The 22,116-nt window shown below is 40.3% G+C and overlaps 1 long non-coding RNA gene across 2 annotated transcripts in view; it reads left to right on the plus strand.

Annotated features, from left to right (window-relative positions):
- Positions 1-22,116, plus strand: part of LOC134550063 (uncharacterized) — a 139,594-nt gene that overhangs the window by 90,939 nt on the left and 26,539 nt on the right. The window contains exons 5-9 of one of the 2 annotated variants that reach the window (XR_010080241.1): positions 13,399-13,526; positions 14,102-14,242; positions 17,102-17,201; positions 19,580-19,629; positions 21,762-21,871. This is a non-coding gene — a long non-coding RNA (uncharacterized LOC134550063). The remainder of the gene's footprint in view (positions 1-13,398; positions 13,527-14,101; positions 14,243-17,101; positions 17,202-19,579; positions 19,630-21,761; positions 21,872-22,116) is intronic. The other variant, XR_010080242.1, reaches the window with a different exon arrangement.

The following is a 22,116-nucleotide window of genomic DNA, read 5'->3' on the forward strand; positions in this document are numbered from 1 at the left end:
GTTATCATCTGTTGAGTCCAGCAGTTACAATGTTACAGCAGTTCACAATGCTTTTTTATAGTAGTCATACAGCTGAATTGAAAGCTTTGGGCAACTTTATTGAATGGTGTAAACTACTGCCCAGTAGTCTGGTGACTTAAGGAAGAGTTATACATAACAAGACAAGAGTTACATAACATAACAAGAGTTAGACATAACAAGAGTTATACCTATTTGTTTTTATTTGATTTAGGTGATAGAAGAATTTCCTAGATGAGATTGAAGAGCATGTCAATCACTTTGCTGGTTTCCTAAAACCACTAGGTGCTTTATAAGTTTTTGTTGCTTCTTGAAACAAACTTTGGGATTTTTATGGTCCACTTTTCCCTTGTGTCCAAACTCCTCTGAAATATCTGTTAATTTCTCATAGCATTTTCCTTGGCATTTCCCATGTCATTGTAAGTATTTGTAACATAAAAAAGAGAGAGGTTTTGGTTTTTTGTTTGTTTTACAAAGGAAGGGTCTTAGTCAAAAGACAGTTATCCAAATCATTATAAATGGAAGGATTCTTTACCAGCCAGTCATACACAACAGTGTGCAATTGTGAGTGCCACATTCAAACCTATCAGCACAAGGCAGCCCGATTTATTTTCTTAGTTGTTGGTTAGACTTCTTTTCAAGAGCTTAGACTTCCTAGAGACTGGGACCTTAGGCTGTGGTTCCACAGTATGAGGTATTTTGTGGCAGTGACAGATAACAGGGTTTCTGCTTCCTTCTCCTTGCCTCCATGTACTCGTTCCTTTCCCTGCACTGCAAGGAACTAACCCCTCAGTCAACCAATGCAGAAGTCATGAGCCAGATCAAGGAACTAATCCATTGTCAAAATTAGCCTTTGCTTTGTCTTTAACTCCAACTGGCTCTTTTTTGGAGTTCACAGCAGGGTTTCAGGAGTGATGATGCAGGTGTGGGGATTCACAATGAAGTTGTGAAGGACCTGCTTGGCCTTCAATGGGAGATGAAGTTGGAACCCTAGGATGGGACTTTTTGCTGAAAATTGGTTACTGTGGTCTTAAATTTCCCATCTTCCCCAGCAAGGGCGTAGCCCATTACTTGCTTCCTTGCTTCCTCCTTGGGCTTACATAAAAGACATCATGCACTATTACTCTTTAACCATCTTTTTTTCAATAAGGCGACTCTGAGAGCATTCTAGATTCACCCTGTGAGCAGATTGAAGTTTTTTTATACCACTATTGACCGCTAAGGTACTGAAAGCTCACTGGTTATTCCCTAGTTCCTATCTTCAGGTGTTGCTGAAACAGTCATTTTTATTGAATTGCTTAAGCATAGCATGGCCAAAGGTTGAGAAAGTTGTAAAACCACAAGTGGCTAAAAATTCTCAAACCTAGAGACATATTTGAGGAGTGATAAACCTATCATCAATAGTTTTGCAAGTAGAATGATAGACTCTGTTAATCATTGTAAATGTTCTGCTCTGAAGAGTTCAGATACTGTCACCAAGGCGTGTTCCAGTCCATCTCTCATTAGGATGAGGAAACTGCCCTACTTCAGAGGACTGGTGCCAAACTCTCAAGGTACAACCAGTTAGCTTGCATTGCAGGACTGTGGGCCCTTTCCTGCACCCTTATGAGGAGAGCAAACCAAAGGTGATTCTGGCTTAAACAGGAGACCCAATCGTAATCCCACCATCCGGGGAGAATCTTTCACTTCTGTATGGATTGTGAATTCCCCCCAGCCTTGGTACCATGAGTGTTCCTGCCCAACATATCCCTTCCTGGATCACACAGGATAACAAACCTGAGCCAGATGATGGGTGGGCACATGAGCCCATTTCTGCTGAACACATTCTGGTGTGGATATTGGCTTTGTGTGTTTAGCCACACTTCAGAGGGGCTCTGCAAAGTTCGTCACTGCTAGATCTGGCATAAAATCTGCCAGGTCAAAATTAATCCAACAAAATTGCCTTATTGCATTTGAACCAGCAGAGTGAATTTATACTGGATGAGTGCCTGATGTCCCATGGCCGTGATACTTCTGGGTCTGTTTCCTGTTGCCTTAGAAGAGGGTTTGCCATATTGTTGAAGGTTTGTAGACCAGAAAAAGTGTCATTGGGTGCATTTAGGGCAAGGAATACTGCGGACATTTCTCTGATAGGTGGAGAGGTTCTGGTTTTGGAGCTGGTAATCAGGGAGCTTCATGAGAACTATGCTGTCAGTAAAGACACAGAATGAGGGATGTCTGGATTCAAAAAGGCAGCCCTCTTATTAATGAATGAAAGCAGAATGTGAGTCTGTCTCATATTACAGACATGTCCCAGAGTAACTCCTCTAAGGGATATAAGGAACACTGCTTTAAGCACCCTACTTCATTGGTGTTATCAGGTCAGGGGTGATGTAGCCAGTGACTGTTACCTGAATGTACAAACACAGGCAAGAACGTCATTGTCTGAGAAACTTAAATTATCGTTGTCTAGATGGGTGTGATCTATACTTTGAAGGTTCAAACTGGAAGCACTAATAACAAACACAGTTTAATTTCTATCCTTGGAGCCTGGTTCTCACTCAGCACTGCTGGGTATCAACAGCTATCTGCTGCCTACCATTCCCTGATCCCTAAAAATAGACAGAGATAGAGGCAATATAAACTGAAACCATAAAAGAAAGGATTGATTTATTTTCTTTCCAGGGGAAAAAGAAGAAGGTGTAGCTTAAAAGTCAGATGTAGGCATGGAGAATTTGGCTTGTTACCTTTAGAGGAAAACATTATCAAACATTTACTCAGAGCCTAGAGATTCCCAGATATGTTTATCTAGGAAGGAAGATAATTAAAAAAATAGAACCAGGAATAACTGTTTTAAGTAGGCTAGGTATATCTCAAAATGTATCAACTTTCCTGAGAAGTGTTGCAATCTCCACTTCAGGTTGTCCTACCCCTCCCTCCTTGCAGGTGAATGCTTTTGGGAGCAAGGATTTGAGCAGCTCTTTTGCTGGATAAGCAAGGAACAGCTTGGCTGAGAAAATATTATTTCTAATGCTGTATTTGTAACCATGATAAGATCTCCATGGCAACAGAAGTTGCTGAATAGAGTTGGTCATGACATCTTGACAGAACTGTTCCACTAGAAAATGCTATTTTAATGCAAAAGTGTTGGGAAGAAGGATTTGATTTTGACAATATTTTGGTCTGAAAAAATGGAAAAAAATCTGAAAAATGTCACAGAAAGAAGAGGCTTTTCTCGTTTTTTCAGTCTGCTGTCTTTCCTCCTGGGACCTTTCGTGTCAGGAAACAAGAGTAACATCTTTTCCTTTTCTATTTTGGGATTAGTGGTTGAATTCCCAGTTTGTCTTCTCTTTTCAACTCTTTAATGCTATTATTAATGGCTCTAATCAAAACAGGAGATAAGAGAAGCTGCAAATGTTGAAATATTTAAAGTATCTACTTTAGGATGGAGAAATTTTGAGATAAAGCAGAATAATACACTGGAAGAGTGTACTATAATTACTTGCCCATTTTGTTTTTAATGAAAACAAAACCAGTTGCTATAAAATAGTTAATTTTATACCACATAGACTAAAATCTCAGAATAGAACTGTTTTCTTTACTTATCTTTATCCTGTCACTGTACCCTGAACTCCTGACGTAATGATGGCCAGAGACATGTCACTGTATGTCATATGCTCTCACTAACATTATTAGTTTCACTAGAGGAAAGGTCTTGGGACCTGCAAGTGGCAACCTAATAATTTGTCTCTTTCCCCAGTGATGAAACTAGTGCAGAAGTGGTATGGGTAATAAATGTCTCTGCAGAGGCAGATTTCTGTTGTTCCTCTTCATGACTCCTTATTTGCTCATTCAGTATTAAGAATACAAATAAAATGAAACATTCTTTGCAGTCAGAAGAGACATAGAAATAGGTACCATCTTCAGTAAGAATGTTATTTCTAAGAGCTTCCCATGGGCTTTTTGGAAATGTATTTAGCAATCAAGGTCGTTAGTCAAATGTGCTGATTAGTTCTGTTACTTCCTGCCTACTGTCCCTAGCAGCACCTCTGCTCACACTGCTCCATTGCTGAGGTTACTGGAGGCTGCCCTTGGGCATTTCCCTGCTCCCCCCACACTTGCTGCATCTTCCCAAGCATTGTCTTTTTCAGGGTATCACAGCTGAACACCGGATATTACCCTGCAGAGCCAGGGGATGCCTTCATTCCTGGTCTGGTGCCAGGTGAGTTTGCCCTTGTCTCACAAGTCCAGTGAGGCCTTGCAGGGATGGACTGGGCTTCCTTCACAGCAGTAACCTGTTTTTTGGGCTTGCACTGGCTCAGTCAGCCACAGCAGGTGTCCCCAGCTGGAGCCTTCTAGCAGTGCTGTAGCTATGTGGTACACACAACAAAATCCAGCCTGCTATCTTTATCTGTGGGAGGATGGGAAGCAGATGTTCTGGCGGTTGTCAGACACCCATACACCTCCTCCTGCACTCACCCATGGGCCAGCACAGAGTCAGAAACCACTGCTGCTACTGCCAAGAATGCACACCTTCCTTTCCAGCAGCCAGCCAGCACCACCAAGCTAGGCATATTTTCCTGGTGTGGACTCACCATACAGGAATGTGCCATCTCACTGGAGGTGACTGCACCATGTAAAATGTGCTGGGAATGGTAATAGGATTGGTCAAATGAGGTATGTGGGGAAGGCATTAACTTTCAAACTGGAATAGCCAAGGACAGAGGTGAGCAGAGAGAGAAATAGCTCAAGGTCATACAGCATGTTAGTGGCAGAGCTGGGGTGAGCATCCTGCGACCTAATTATCAGGCCTTTTTCCTATCACCAGTCCTATTGTAGACTCCTGGTTTAGGTTCAGCGGGCTTACATTTGTTTTGGATACGTTTTTCCAGGAAAACATTGTCTCTACTTACTTCAAACTGCATCACAGGGCTTGCACTCATTGTGGCCACTCAGCATCTTGACTCTGGTGTTAAAACTGGCAAAGAGGCAGATGAAATTCTCTTTGTCAAAGCTGACGGATGGAAAAAGGTGGAAAGCCAATACTGAATGCCAACTCTGATAGGAGGCTGACGCAAAAGAGGCTGAGGAATCCTATAGGATTTCTGCCCTGGTTATATCATGAGGAATATTTTTTGTAGATGCACAAAGTGACGTACATTGTGTTTGGCACGTGTTTGTCAGTGCCCTTATTTTATAGCCTTGCTGAAGGCTCACTGACACTCAAGAGAGTGTTTTTTATAGGTGTCAGTGTCCAACTCAGATACAGGTTCTGAAAGGAAAAGGTGCTTGGGGTTGGGGGCATCTGATGCACTGCCAAAGCTTTTTGTAAAAGGTGCTTTAATGATACTTTGTACCCTTCAAAAAGGGGAGGTGCGTGGGAGATGAGTGAGGAACATCGGCTCTCATAGATTTAGTGTCAGCACTGACTCTTGTAAGTGAACAGTAGTTATAAAACAGAAAAAACAGAAAGCAGGAATTTAATTGGGCATATGCCCTGTGTCCAGGAGAGGCAGGACTTGAGCAGTGCTTGTCTAACCTGGTGTTCTGGAGAAGGATCTCTTATCACAGCTTGACTTATTTCCTAGCTGGAGACTGGGTCTGTGAACCCAAGTGTAGGCTGTCTAGTACTCCTTAGCACATTCTGCTTTGTGGGACAGGGACCTAAGGGCTGACAGTCACCCCAGTTCAGACTGTGCCCTAACAAATGGGGTACTTTCCAATGAGACCTATGATGGGCATAGCTGAGTACAGGTAACGGGCCCCATCAGCAGCTCCAGACTGGAGGAGTAATGACCCAGACCCAAGATTTATCCCCGGTATCTGTCTGGCAACAAAAGGAGATGAGGCCAGAGACAGGGTTGGAGGCAAGGCTGCAGTGTGGATTTGAAGTCCAGGCAAGAGGCTGGGCTAGAGGCTGGCACTCCTGTGACATCTCTGGCTCAGGGACTGATGACTCTGAACTGAGTTGAAATGGAGTCCTAGACCCTGGGCAGGGTGGTGGGAGAGGACCCAGGTGAGTTTCATCAACACCAGTAAGGAATCTTGGTGCACCTAGGACCCTAACAAAGACAGAAAAAGTGTGGTTTACCTACAGGATGCTTCACGTGCAGTGGCTGTCCAAGTTTACCAAAAGGAGCAAATAAGAATGGTTTCAGCTGCAGGAAATTCAAAGGGTATTTTGTCTCTACTTAAGACTTTGCAGTTAAGTAGATAAAAGTGAAAAATGCATTCCGTATTCTCCTGTCTTTAAATGTTTTCTTCAGAAGTATCTGAATCTCAGTGTAGCTGGTCGTTCTAACTGTGGGGTTGAAGGATTTGCAGACTGACTGCTTCCCACATTTTTGGTAGTTAGGACATGTCAGTTCAGCCATCTCCTGTTCTGAGTCTTCTAGCTTGCCAGTGTTCTGAGTAGCAGAGATTCCAGTTGAGATATTTGGGGGCAAGACAGCAGACAGGCTGAAAAACAAGCATAGTCAAGGGATTTATTAAGCACAGGCACTTCACTCTTTACATGTACTAAGGAGCTGTACTTATCTCTGAAAGAACGCAGGTCTATGAAGTACCTTTTGTGGAAGTCTATGGCAGAGACAAATATAGAATCCATTTATTCTTGGAAGTGTTCAGCTGTGGAACAATCCTTTCTGTTCTGGAAGACATAAATCTACTTTACCACATGCTTTACAACTTGTGCAGAAAAAGAAGCAAGCCTGAAGAGCCAATACTGATTTCTGGAAGGCATCTCTGTGTGAGATCTGGTGTGCATTGGATGAGGTACAGGGTCTTTGCAAACCAATGGGATGTATTCCTGCAGTATACATACTGAAAACTCCTGGAAAACTATATTGTAAAGCTAATATATTGTATTGCAAGAGAAGTGAACATAGGGTGATGCAAACAACTGCATGATTTCCTTGTTCTTTTCTGCAGTCTCAGCTGGTTTTTTTTTTTCTCTGATAGGTTTGTTGTGTGCCACTTCACAGGGCTTTAAAGGGGAATAGAAAATGTTTCACAGTACAAGGCCTACTTTATGAGATTTTTAAATACCAAGAAGCAGCTGCACAAGATGGCAATTATATGAATACCCTGTGTGAGCCATCTGAAGCCTTTAGTTTAACTGGACTTGGACTCATCCTTCCTGTGTGCCTTCCCCAAGGTGAAGGGAGTTTGTTTGCCTGTGTAATGTTTGCTACAGCAGAATTGTGAGATGCCTCCTCTGAAGGGGAGCACATCTCAGAGGGATTCGATCTCTCTGCCTTGTGTAGGCAGATTTTTCCTCTTCACTCTGACCTTTTTTTACTCCTCCAAAACTCAATCCTCAAGATACCTGTACCAGGCCACCCTCCTCCACGTCTTCTCTCCTCCCATGTATGTGAGAAAAAGTTTTCTCATGCCAGGCTATTCGCTGCTAAGCTTCAAATGTCTGTCTCTAAATATGGGAATATAAAAGCTCCCAAAGGAAAAGTTTACCTTCATTTGTTAACATGAGCAAAATATGGACAAAGCTGACTTTTCTTTGGGTGCATTTTTACACATTGTTGCTCCATTATGACTGATACTGCCTCAAAGCAGATGCCCAGATGGAAAATTTCAGCTATGGGGATGGAGATCTGGCAAAGTATTCAGAACTAAAAAAAAAACATTGTTGAATGGGAATTGTCAGACCATGCTAATTATAGGTGTGGCAAGCAGCTGTAACAACCAACATGGCAATTTCTGCTGTTTTTCTCTGTTGCAGTTTAATTCGCTTACACTCTGTTGCCTATTTTAGAGCAAAGGCACACTAGCAATTCACAACGAGGTAGTGCTTGTAAACATCTGGAACAGAGATTATCTTAAAATGGGAAGTAGAGGAAACACTTTTCCATGTGGCTGTGATGCTGTTCCTGACCTCTCTAATGAATGGAATTTAGGGAGAGCAACCATTAGAGGGAGGAGCGGAAGGAAACCCAGGGGGAGAAGGTGGAGCAGGACAGAGAGCCAAAGTGTCAGAGCCAGCAGAATCAGTAAGTACACAGACAAAAGAAGGACCAGAGATTTACAGTAAGCAAGAAGCAGAGTCAGTGTGTGAATAAAAGTGGTATCAGGATAAGTAATAACTATGATTTGAGATTAATAAAACCCACCAAAAAACATGTTTGGTGGTTCTGTCCTGTTCAGAGAAGCTGCTATCTATCCCTGAAATTATGACAAGGAAATCAGCTGTTATTTTTGAATGATAATAAATATTTTCCCTAAATATTGGGCAGGTGGAAGAAGTCTACCCACGAAGAATTGGACTGCCTATCCATGAAGTATTGAACTGAAATCTACAACTCTAATATAAAAAGAAGAAAACTAATTTACAGTTTTGTGTCTTTGGATCTATTAGTTCATGAATCCTGCCAAGTACATTTACTCAGTTCTTCCCATCTGCCTCTACTTTCTGAGTATCGAATCTGTGAGAAGGTTCTGCAGGTTTTTAGTGAGAAGAGGCTTCAGAACTCAAAGATGCTATGTGTAGCAGCTCATAAACCTTAATTATGCAAGTTTTAGGGTGTGGCAACAGGTAGTAATTTAGTGTAACTTCATTGGTTTTAGTATAGTCCTGTAATCAAAGCAGTATTATCAGCCTGACCAGCATGAACAATAAAGACAGATACAGTTTTGTGTCAATTGTCATTAACCATTGTTCATTCACTTCAATGTCACTGAATATTCTGGGTTGGAAGGGATGCACATGGATCCTCAAGTCCAGCTCTTAAATAAATGGCCCATACAGGGGTTGAACCCATAGCCATGGCATTTATTAGCACTGTGCTCTGACCAACTGACCTAATCCCAGCCCACTTCCAGGTGCAGCACAAATAGGCTGCATTGCATCTGGATGGAGTAGAGAGCATGACAAAAATTTGTGTGGATGTGCTGTGTGACAGTCACTCTTTTAAGAGTTTCACAGCTCATCACAGTAGTAAGGTAAAGAAACAGTGTGATTAGGAGTGGTTTGGGAAGAGGAGAGCAGAGGAGAGAGGAAAGGGAAGGGGAGGGGAAGGGAAAAGGAAAACAATGGTATATCATAATGACAGTTACATTCAGATGCTACATTTAATTTTGTAGTTAATGTTCTTCATGGCAGAAAATCACCAAGTTTCTCTTGAATATAAACCATGTATAAGTTACTTTGAAAATATTCATATTCAGAGCAGAACAAGAAAAGAAGTTAGGGAGGACTATGTGGGATGGGAATCCACCAGGTTAAGGGGCACTGGTGACATTTGGGGGTCTTTAGCTGCCTCAAAAATGATGGAGTTATTCTTATAACTAGAGAAAACACACAATTTAGAGCAGAAGTTTCTATCTTCCATTTCATTAAAAAAGGAAAAATTTAATCATAGTGAAGAGCTATGCATTATAACACTGTTTTTGAAATATGTCAAACAGGAATGTCTTCCAAATCTGAAAAGGTTCTAAACAGTGGAGATCTTGGAAAGGTACAGTACACAATTGGCTTGGCTGCAGTATTACAAGGGCCTTTTGCTGGTTGTGGTGTAATTTTTGCTCTGACGTTAAACCATGTTTAATACCCTGCTTGCACATAGCATTGATTTTCAGTTCCAGGAAAATAATTTAAATCAACTTCTATGATTCTGGAAAAAAAATCTGATGTTTAGATTGGCTGAGCAAATGGAGATATTTTTAAAATGGTTTTAATAACTTTCTGTAAGATAACAGTTGGCTTACAACTGCTACAGCTGGATAATTAGTCAGTCATGACTAAAATCAGAGCTATAGGGCTGAAAACTTGTTTAATTAACATTCTTCCACATCTGGAACTTTCTTAAGACAGTAAATAGTTCTGATTCTTCTTGAAAAAATAATGGCTGAATACCTGTAAAATCCATTATGTAATAATAGAAGTGCTGCTAGCATTACATTAGCAAATTTGAGGAGCTGGCTTTGCCAGCCCTTTTTGGATTTTCTTGGGAACTTTTCATCTCAGGCATCTCAGGCATCTCCAACTGTAAAGGTTTTGTATTCTTTTCCTCCCACAGTAAGTTGTAGTGGTTTCATTGAAATAAATTAAGTGCCATTTTGAAGCGAAGGGCCTTCTATTCCTAAAATATTCAATTTTTGCAGAGCTTTGGACAGATCGTCCAGTATGTTTAGGGAGTTCTGATCTTTTTTTCCTACTTCAAACATATATAAAGAACTTACATTTCTTCTTTTACAGCTTAAGATGCATCAAAACATTTCTCTGAAAGTGAAGCACGCACACTCCTTTTCTGTGGAATGTGCTCCTGATTTGACAAAGTGCAAAGGTGCTTGGTGGCCCACTTACCACTTCCTCTTTCATGTTTTGAAATAAGGATAGTATCTTTGGTTGTGACCTAACCAATTTTAAAAATTAGATAGAATGTAATTGCCTAAATACTTATGAAAATTTCACTTATGGTCATGCAGTTCTAATCATACTTTGCTGTGATAAGTCTTGGTGATTTCCAAAATCAATGTGTCTGTGTTCCTCATGATTCCTCCTGGTGCAGTCTTGTTGCTGGTCCAGACACTAAAGCTGTTCTCTAAGAGCCACCACTAGGCCATAGTTTCTGATAGTTGCTCAGCCTGATGTTGCAGTTGTTGAAGTTGTTATTTCTGCTACCTCATTTCACATAACTGGATTTGTGAGTATTTTTTTGGGGTTTTTTTTCAGTAATTTTGCAACTTAGGAATTATTTAATTGCTAATAAAGATGTCAGGATCATAAAATACTTTGTGTTGGAAGGGATAGGTCATCTAGTTCCAACCCCACTGTCGTGGGCAGGGATACCTTCCATTAGACTGGGTTGCTCAGAGCCCCATCCAGCCTGGCCTAGAACACTTCCAGGAATGAGCATCTACAACTTCTCTGTGCAACCTGTTCCAGTGCCTCACCACCCTCACATTAAAGGATTTCTTACTATCCAGTCTAAACATACCCTCCTTCAGTTTAAAGCCATTGCCTCTTGTCCTATCACTATGTGCCCTCATCAAAAAGTCAGGCAGACAGAAATTTAGTTGGTTTTTGCCTGTAACTTTGTGGAGTGATTAGTCCTTTAAAGATGTGCAAAATCATGGCTAAGCACCACTAATAAGGATTAATTTTGTTATTTATTTACTTGTATGGTTTCTTACAAGGTCTAAATGGGAGCACCTACTGGACCACATTGTGATGCCCTCCCACTCTGTCTGCCTGCATTCTTTTCTTACAGCAGGATGAAAAAGGAAGAGAAAGCAGTTTGTGCACTTTTCCTTCCTTGTAAGCTGGATGCCAACAAGTGGCCCTGGGTCTTGATAAACCCCAGGTCAAGACAAGACATGCCAACTTCTGAGATTTACAAACCACAGCTGGTTCCTACAGTATAGACACTGCTTGAGAGAATCCTTTGAGCAGATTGCTGTGGTAGCAAAAGGGCCAGAAAAAGCATAGGTATCTGGATTGAATAGGAGCAATAAAAGGCTGGGGAAATAAAATTTATTTTACATTGAATCTATTGTAATGTCAGGCACTCCTTCAGTTCCTTCCTTTTATCTGTTTGGATCAAGCTGTCTGGAATAATTTCATGCCTTTTGTTTCACCACATGAGGAAAAATATGAAAAGAGAAGAATGCTTTGCTCAACTCTTTATCAAGGGTTTATGTTGATGTCACTAAAATCTGATTCAGAACTCTTTTTTAAAAGTATACAGACCCTGAAATATAATGGAAGCAATACTTCCAAATTCTCAGCAAAGGCTGGGTTTATTTATGTCTTTTTCCAAGGTGTTGTGCAACCATACAAGTTTGCTGACAAATTTCATGGTTAGGTTTTGCTTAGTTCTTACCTATCAAAACAAACAATACTTACACATGCTTACAGCTGATGCTGCTGGTGACCCTCACTTTCCATTTTGTAATGTTTAATATGCAGTTTCAATGTTTTGAATTTTTGCTTAGCAGGATAAGAGCTGCACCATGACTCTTTTAAAAATATTCTTCATAGCTGAAATGTTAATTAAAATTTCTGTTTGGGAGGTTGAGATTTAAATGCTTCCGAAATAGCTTTACATGGAGCAAAGTAAGAATTAGGACAATGTGAAATATGTCCTAGTGCTGCATCAAAATCAAAATATGGAGTGCTACCAAGCCTAGACTTGTGTGGGGTGTGTTGTGTAGTATCCATGGAACAAGATTGTTTCCTTGCAAGGCAGGAGACAATTGAACAAAACCCACTTTTAGCCATATTAGCTATTTCCTGTTAGGAAACACTGGATATTGTTTTTCATAGCTACACTTTATGAAGTGCATGTTATGATAATTGCCGAGTGCTGTGATACTTCTTCTTATTTGGTAAATCTTGTACATGTGGATGAGATATTATTTTTCCATGGATATGTTTATATGAATTCCAGCCAGTGCCTCTACCTAGAAAACTATGTCAATGTAATGCAATGTTATGTAAGTTTTGTTTTGGTTCTTACATGCTGCACATCACAGGGTTGAATGTCTTCCAGAAGTGCATTAACTGGTAGAATTGTCATCTGCTAGATATGGTTTTCTCTCTCCCATTCATTCTAAAGAGGACTTCTGTGCTCTCTTTATTTTTAGCCTCTTTTAAAATAGTTATATTATCTGTACATGGTTCTGTATGCGTATGTGGCTCGCATTCAGAGCAGAAGATAGTGAGCTTTGTGCTGGGGATAATTCCAGTAGAAACTCATCCAGAAATCTGAAACTGGTCTGAGAGAGCCCTGTTTTCTGCAGAGCTTTTCTTCAGACATGGATAATCGTGCTGCACCTGCACAATGAAACTACTGTCTGCTTTTCTGCATCCTGTCTCTCTCTGCAGGCAGCCTTTCAAAGAAGTGTCTGGGGTCCCAAACTTGTGTATCCCTTACGAACAGGGATGCACTGGAAGTAACCCTGCAGATTAAAACAGGTCTTAGAGCTGCACCCATCCAGGAGTGGTTCTCACAGCAGCTGAATCTGGCCCTTGCACACTTGCACTGCTGACTCTTTGCAACATGCAGTGGTGAGAGGGATGGCAGGACCCAGGTTAGAGTGCTCCCAGGAGGAGCTCACATTGGAAGCAGAATTTCTGTGGGATAGCCCTCCTTTCCTTTCTTTCATTCCTTTTCAGGCTGAAGTCTAACACTGTGTCTTCAAATTCAGGTGCTAAAACTGGAGCAGTGGCTGATGTGTATCACACAAGTATTATAGTTTTGACCAAGCCCTTTTGACCAAGCATTACTGCTGTGTAGTTTTTAATCTTTGGGATTTTTTCCCAGTTGGATACTGCTTTTGAACTGAAATAATCTGTGTTTCTCTTAGGAGCTGATCTGTCTAGAAAACATGCTGATCAAATTCCAGCATAGTTTTTCCAAGAGTGTTTCTTTTGTCTTTTCCTAGCTGCTTCCTGATGCTGTTTATCCAAAACCCCACCTGCTGTCAAAAGGGCAGTGCTGGCCATGTGAAGCATCTTCAGCCATGAAGCAGCTGTATCTATTAGGCTTAATTTCTGCAATGAATTACCAAGTGTATGTAATTTTAAACCCCCTCTTCTTCTCAGCCTTCCTACCACCACCACTCATCTCATTTCATCTGCAAGCAGTGATGGAATTAGGTTGCCAAGAACTTGCAAGGTTTGCTTTCTCCACACCAAATTTAGCATAATGTATGTGTGGCTTGCACAAGAGAGGGATAGTTTTCTGTTTACCTGCTATATCATATAACTCTGGAATTCATCCTCCTCATGAATAGCAAAAATAAATATTAATTTTAGTTTATTAGGGGAAGAAGGGGGAAAAAAAGGAAAATGAAGACTAAGCTTGGGAGGGATGTAATAGGATGATACAATTCTCTAATAAATATTTCAGAATTCTAAGATAGTCTAAACTTGGAACTGACAAGCAAGCAAACTCACATGATTTACATATGCTGTGAATGTCCAGAAAGCTGTATCAAAGGGAAACTGAGAATAGAGTTTTGCATTAGAGTACTCTGTGCTGCATTTGCATCAAGCAGTAAGAGAAGAAAAGAGAAACTGAATTGTTTGAAACTACAAGTGGAGAGCATAACCATTTGTGAAGTAACTTTTTGGTTGTTTTTTCAGGTCTTTTTTGTTCGGGAGATCCTCAAGAACTGTGGAAAAATAGAAGAGTGTCAGTAATAGATTTAAACATAAGCTGCCAGCAAACTGGATGAATGGTTTGCCTGTCACATTCACTGAGCGTCCTGAAGTATCCCTGACAAGGTTTTAATTTTCCGCTAGTGCAGACTAATTTTATTTTGAAATTTTTCTAGACATTAGAAAAATTTTAGTGTTGAAACTGTATCCACAACTGAAAGGATCCATGAGGACTAATGTAATGATTTGTTCCAAACAGCCTATATAGCTCTTTGTTTCTCCTTTTGGCCAGTATCCCTGAACCCATTTAAGCTTTGGAAAGCCTTGAAGCTGTCATTACAGTTGTATTTGACCAATGGATTGCATGGACTGCTCATCATCTGTGATATGTGTTCAGTACAGGCAGCCCAGTCACTGTAAGGCTAACAGTCTGGCCCTTCAAAGGATCTTGATACCAGCTTAGAAATCACGATACCATAGAATTTAGGGGACAGATTTTTTAAGTTGCATTGTTAAAGTCACATTGTTACTCTTTCGTGATCAAATGCACCCATCTTTAGCAACACATTTTTCTACTTCCATCCATGTGTCCACATTCCTTCATCTCCTGTCAGTCAAGTTTTTGAAACTGCTTTTTGCAGCATTCTGTTAGAACAGGGTGTTGGGACTTGTGACATTTCTGAACAACTTGTAACTGAGAAGTTAATGATTGTATTCAGTGAGTCTGTTTCAAGGTTTTCATGTAATTTCAACAGCTCCAACACTTGTTTACCTGGATTTCCTGCAAAAACTGCTTTTTTTTTTTTGTTCTGGTGTTACCACTAGATATCACATCTGGTGTCAAAATCTGTGACACTTGCGTAGGTCTGAGAAAATTTCTGAACCTCACTTAAATAACATTTAACAAAAATATACATTGCATACTTGGCATTGGAGAGATGCCACAGTTAGATGACAGAACCAACCCATGAAAAGGGACTCATGATGCATTCCCAAAGGACACATCTTGTTAAAATAAAATACAAGGAAAACAAGAACATATTAAGAATAATCTCTGTATTTCAAAGAGAAAAATGTGTGCCAAGGAAAACATTGTAATCTTGCTTCTGTCTTGAAAGAAAATTTAGAAGCATTTTAAAAGCTTTCTAGTTCAGTTTGGTGCCAGTGTAGGTTTTCAGGCTTACAGGGCTATTTTTTTTCAATTTTTTTTTATTTTAATCTAGATGCAATATAGAAAATACAGAATTAAGAAAAAGCATTTCTAATTGGAACAGTGTGAAAAGACAAAAGTAGGATGTCTTGGAAGAGGAAGAAGAACATCCTAGAGAATGGATTAAAACTTTGGATCATCTACATTGGCTGCATTTGTATGCAAAACCAAACAATCAAACTGGTATTGCTTGAAAAACTAAACAAGAAATTAGTGTTTCTTGCAATAATGATGATAAGCTGGTGATGGAAACTCTTGTTTTAGTTACCTGAGTTCAGGAATCACAGTCTTAGCTGCAGTTCTGTCTTTAGCAGAGAACACTACGCAACAGCTTCTGCTGGACACACACTATATTTTCTGCTGAATATTTTTCCTTGGAGCAAGTATTAGTGGAATAAGAACGGCACAGAGTAGGAAAATACCAGATAAGAAGAAATGTTTTTTTAAACCACGTTGTTATAAGTGAAGAGTGTGTGACTGATAAGGGAGTGGACATGAAGTGTAAAAGGGACAGAGATAATGCTGTACAGGTTTAGGTGACATTTGGCAGAAGGTGACATCCAGAAAATATAGCTGGTTTGGGCCAGATTGAGCTACAGATGAGTCAAACTGCCCAGTGCTCAGAAGGAAATATCAGGGCTTGTGTTTCTGGTCAGTCCTGTATTGCCATTTGTCCTTGCTCTAAGGAGCATAGAAAGCTTTGACCTTCATGTTTACCTGCTTAGGCCATTACCTGAGCATCTGCTTTGTTTTGCTGGTTTTTGGTATTCCCAGCAACAAGCAGGAGTACAGAACTCTAGAAAGTGAGTCTATGTAAGTAAAAGAGTAACCTAAGCCAGCTGTAAAGCAGGCGGGGAAGGAGAGAGATGGCATTGTTACTGCTTCTGTGCAGTGTGCTGTCCACTCTGGTCCTCTTGACCTCTCCAGTTTCCTTCTCTTTCTCCGTTGGCTGCATTTATTTGGTGGCAGCACATTTTGTTTCTTTACCTGTGTGTATAGTTTAATCTACAAACCTGAACGTTATTCTGTGCATTTGGCTCCATACATTTCCAAAGATTAGAGGAATGCACATTTTAGATAGTAATGTGTGTGATGGTCTGGGAGACACAGTAAGAGCTGTGTGCTCACCCCAGGCAGCCTAGGACACTCCAGCTTCAACACTATGAGACTACCTTGTCCTATCTCCATCAGGGCTTTTCAATGTGCCAGGTAAAACAACCAAACCTTTGGAAGAAGGCAGAAAATGGAATTTCAGTTACAAGAGCTATAACCAAATGAAAGGTTTCTGAAAAGCAATGAGTTAAACACATTTCTGGAAATTAGCTAGCTATTAAAACAGAAAAAAATTCAGATTTTGTCTTCTTTTTTCTAGAAAGTGTCTGGAGTTTCTTAAGCTGCCTACTGGGAAGCAGTGACCACTTAGGATCCTGTAGACTACTATGTCAGGGGAAAATGTAACTACCTTTTATGGATATATTTCATCCTGCTTTTCATATTACTAGACTGTTTTTTCCACTGGATATGTTTAAACTACATAGATCTTCACAAAACAAACAAGAAAAAACCCAGACAAAACCAGCTAAATTAATTTCAAAACCTTTTATTTGGGGAAATAATGTATGAATAAAGACTGTGAGATTAATGCAGTGTCAGATAGGGAAGAAAAGACATTTTTTGCCTACATTAGATGCTTAGGGCAAGCATTCATGGTGTCTGAGGCAGCCCAGCCTCAGCCACAATATCAGCCAACCAGGCTGCCTAAACTTTCTCTGTAGGTAGCAGAGAGTGAGACCCTGGACAAGGCAACCAAAATCCACCGAGTTAAGAGAGTCATGATCAGCCAGTGAAGGAACTTCTACCTTTCTGCTGGATATGGTGAGAATCGTGCTTGTGAAATGCCTATAATTTGGTGATGCCAATTATCCTTTCTATATAATTTTTTAAACAGTTAATAGATTACCTTGACTCTTCTGTGAACTGTCATGAAGACACTTACTTTGTGTTGTTTTAATTTTCCAGCAGTATACTTTTATTTCTTTCAATTTCCTAAATTGTCCTTACCTAGTGTTTATGTCCCATTCCTTGCACCATGATTTTAAGATCATCTGAACAACACTTCCAGATTTGGCCTTATCATAGGTGCATCAAAACTGATGTGCAGTGGGAAATATTGCTTACTAAATTTAAACATCAAGGTGAAATGTTATTTACATGCAAGACAGCTTTATTGTTATGATCATTTATTTATTGCACTTCTAGTGTACTGGGAGTTTTGCAGCACATATTGCTAGGTGTGCTCTCTGCCCTTTGAATACTGCTACTTTGGAATTCACCTCAGAATAGAAAGCTGGTTGATCTACTCTTGAAGATTGACAGACGATATTCTTATTTATCTTTTGAAAGCAAGAAAACAAAACGTAATCACCAGTCTTTCTGAGCATCTGGAAAAATGTATATAGCAGGTGTGAGCAATTGCAATTTCCTTTCTCTGTTAATCACACTGTGTTAGAATATATACAGGTTTTATGATCTGATTGCCATCTTCATGCAGTGTAATTCACCATCACAGGCATAAATACTGCAGGGAAGGTAGTGTGAAAGGTAAAGTATACATTCTTCTCCAAGGTGGTGCATTTATCTGCTTAATAAACCTGGTTCACAGCTTCCAACAGCTATAGCCAGGCATTAATAATGTAATTTGTGTTAGTCCATAGGGGCCTGGCAGCAGAGGAATTAGGACACCTGGCCACAGAGCCAGAGTCATGAGTACAGGCTGTGCTCCAAATGTGTGCTGAGGGTGGCTCCTAAGGGATCCTGCTTTAAATGAAGGCTTAGTCATGCGGGCCAGCAAGTGGAAGGTGGGCAGGGGTGGTGCCAACAGCCTCGTGCTGGTTCTTGCTGTTTCTGCGTGTTTCTGGGCATGCTGTTAACTGCGTTCACCCAGGTCTCATCCAGGACTCAGGGAAGTGATGGATGTGTTGTAGGTATATATCACATCCTCCTATGGATGGACTCAGTGGTAGTCAGGAAAATATTCTTGAGTCCCCCAGCAAGGTGTCTGGTATGCTCCAGATTGAGAAGGCCTCTGTGCATCAAAGGGAGACAGCCTTAGCTTTCCCAGGGGTAAGATGGAAGAGCAATATGTGATGTTACTCTGCTAACACAGTGGTTATAATTTTCTGGAACATTATTCCAAAACTAACAACAATTCTTAATGTGGCACTGGATGCTCTGTTGAGCCTCACTGGATGCAAAGGCATTGAGTCAACCAATAATGTCTTTACTAAGTTCTACTGGACAAATCCAAAGCTTTCTCTTGCAGAGGATGGCCACTTGGTACACCCTTATTTAAATGCACAGGCTGTCCTTGAAGCGTGTTATGAAAGCCAAATAGATTAGGAAGATGATATTATTTGCAAACAAACTGAGTAACACTATCAGATCTGGTGGGTAGCACTGTGCAGTCAATTGGAACCAAGACTTAATAACTTCTCTGGTAAGAGAAAGAGTGTATCCTTCTTAGCTGACAGTAAATGTCTGTCCTATATTTTTTGTGTGCTACAGTTTCAGTCTGCTTTAAAAGAATTATATCAAGCTCCAGCTCTATTGTATGTTTGTGAGCTCTTTGTCAGTCTCTTGGAGCTCTGGTGCCTGTGCTGGCTGAGGCTTTGATCGCCACTTCTAGCGAGGAAGATCTGCTCCTTTTCTCTGTGCCTGTGCCCCTGAGGTGTCCAGCAGTCAAGGCAGTTACGTGCTGTAGCCCCCAGTCTCGTGAATTCCTGATGCTAAAGAGGGAAGATCTTGCTGCTCTCCCATGCTCTGCTCCTCTCTCGTCAGGCTGCATAGTTCCAGCTCCTCTTCACTGTCTCTAGAACTCATCTAACTGTACAGTTGACCTGATTCAACTTGGCAGGACTAAATCATAAAATAATTCCAAAACAAAAGCAAAGCATAAGGTTTTTGCTGCTTAATAAGTTGAATTTGCTTTATTGTACAGATAGAGCATCATAAGTTACATAAGAAAGGAGTTGAAGCTGTGTGTTTAGGAAAAGGGAAACAGGCAAGGAAGGGAGAGAAAGAAAGTGGTGGAGCAGGAACATTGCATCTTAAAGCAACCAGCCATTGCTTTAAGCGAGCAAATCCTCTCCATTACACATTTGGCTATACTCATATCATCTCAACACCTCTCTGTCTCCAGGCTTCCTTCTGCTCTGCCTGTGAAGTAATGATGTTCTGCTATTGCCATTTTACAGGAGAAGGCACAATCAGTGGGTCGTTTAACATGGCAAGAAACTGAAGTCAGGTGAGTGACTAGAGGTGAATGTCTGAAACTGGCCATTCCTCCTTACCAGAAGGGGCAAATAATATTTCATCCTCTCTCTTAATTCCTGCTCTTACATGGTAACTGTAGTTCTGCTTATGAGCACACAAGAGTGTTTTAATACTGTGCTGCAAAGGCAGAGTTTTGGTATCTTTGTCCTGTCCTTTCATCCATGAGCTATTACAAGTAATCTGCTAGACAGGGGGAAGAATGAAAGTTGCCTTCATTTGTTGCTGCCCTGCTGTAGTCTCACGAGTTAGCTGCCAGAATTTTCTAATTTCTAAGATAAATATGCTAGTACTTGGATTTCAAATTGCAAAACCTTGTTGAGCATATTCATATCCAGGAGTGCTCCTAATTAGAGTTTTTATTAAATTTTTCTTTGTATTCTGGAGTAATAGCATTAAAAGATATTATGCTGTTTGAAAGCTTCAAGCTGATATACACCAAAGATCAGCCTGCTTCTACATAATAATCATGTGGCACTTAAAAGTCACTGTGCAGACTGTACATGACACTCAGAGACATGTTTTAAAGCAGTGTAGTCAGCTTTCAGTCTGGTCTTTCCCCTTGCACGCATTTACAGTGGTGAGACAAATATTCTACTCACTGATCTTGCAGAGCTCACTTTAACTACCCACTTGTAAAATCTTTTAGTAGCATGGCACAAAGGCAGAAAACAGCCCATATAATTTCTTTAAAATGAAGTAACACACTGGAGTGTAATGCTTCTGAATGATATATTAACTGCATTTCAGATTAGTCCAAAACAATTTTTAATTATTTACATTTTGGTCAGTAATCTCTTCCAGTTGTGGAGTTCATGCAGACAGATTGCCCTTTCCTTGTTCATATTCTGGGAGTATTTTTGTGGTATGGAATACTTGGTATCCACAATACAAGCTGTGCTATTTAGCTGTGATTAGTTACTTAAGTCATTTGTTATTATTTCCATTACCTAATTGGAGGAGAATAATTTATAATTAGCAGGGTGAGTTTGGCTTTCTGAATAAGGCAGTAATTTGTGGGGTGGGATGTAGCAGGAATTGGAATTAGGACATTTTCCCTTTCCTTGGTTATACAGGTCTTGTCCTTAGAATCAATCCTGGAGAGTTAAGTTATTCTTAACACTTTATGAAGGGAATATCTTGGTTTTAAATACCGTATTCTATTTAAGAAGGAATGCAGCTCTGCACTTGCTATTAATTGTGAGCAGTACTGTCAGTGCCGTTCAGTTTGTGTCAGGGTGTGTGCACTGTGTACCATTGTCTGTTGTGTACTCAGGTATCTTTGATCTGTGGGCTGTGGCTCTTCAGTTTGAACCTGTAATCAGTGACAGAGCTGCAGACGGGGCTAAAGGTTTGGTACAGGGTTCTAGTTAAAGCCACTCCTTGCTCTTAAGGTGGCTTTTTGGTACCTTCTGTTCTGTGGTACATGTGGGGAATTGAGTTAGGATTTTTGACAGGAGCTGGGAGCTTATTGCTACTTCCACCTTTCGTAGCACTGGAAGTGTTTATAAGGATACATTTAATGTTAAAGTTAGGGTAATGATGAGAGTCAGGACTAGTTGGAGACTTCAGCTTCTGCTGAATCTATATAGAAATATTCTACTCTGGGTAGGAGTATTATCTTTGCCTCTAGACAAATCAGTGTCATGATGTTGTTTAAAATATTATTTCAAGCTTCAGTTTTGGATTGATTTTAGTAAGTTATTCTTTGGCAACTGAAGTTTTAGTTTAATCTGTATTTGGCTTTCAAATAGTATTTTGAACTCTGCCCAGCAGAAATTGGAGACAAAGGTTGAAATAGAAAGTGACAGGACAGTGCATCGAGCCTCTCACTGGTCAATGATGAGCGTGAGTGTTTGAGTATTGCTTGCAGGGCAGTTTCCACCTCTGATGAGCTTATACAGAAATGGTAAGTTAGATGTTGCAGTGAATTATCTTCAGGAGGTGCTTTCTACTTGTCATGGATTACACAGAGGGACTAGTGTGATCTGGTTTCTGACTCAGATGTCTGCATTAAATACTTGCTGCTAGATGGAATTAATCAGGCCATTTTTTTTTTAAATTTTTTTTTCCTTTTTTCTTTTTTCTTTTTTTTTTTTTTGGTAGGTTGGCAATAGCACTAATGAGGATCAAGAGAATCAATTGCCTGAATTTTCAGCAATCCAGTCCTCCTTTGGAATTTCCTCAGATTATTTTGGTCAGTGATTGATCTTCAGGTCAGTTATTTTAAATAACATTCTGAGTCCTTTTGGCAAATACGGAAATACTGTGAAGATGGGAAAGCTGGAGTGAAGGTAGGTTAGGTCATTCCAGCTTTGTTCAGGCTTGATCTAATTCTGAAGGGAATGACTTTCCATGAAATGCTGGGTAGAGGCATCCTAGATTCTGTAGTTCAGCTAGTCTGGCTATTTCTATTGGAAAATTTTATTTCTTTTATACTTCTCTTCAGGTCAACTTTCTG

The sequence above is a fragment of the Prinia subflava genome, chromosome 4 (genome assembly GCF_021018805.1).
Source record: "Prinia subflava isolate CZ2003 ecotype Zambia chromosome 4, Cam_Psub_1.2, whole genome shotgun sequence".
Taxonomy (NCBI): domain Eukaryota; kingdom Metazoa; phylum Chordata; class Aves; order Passeriformes; family Cisticolidae; genus Prinia; species Prinia subflava.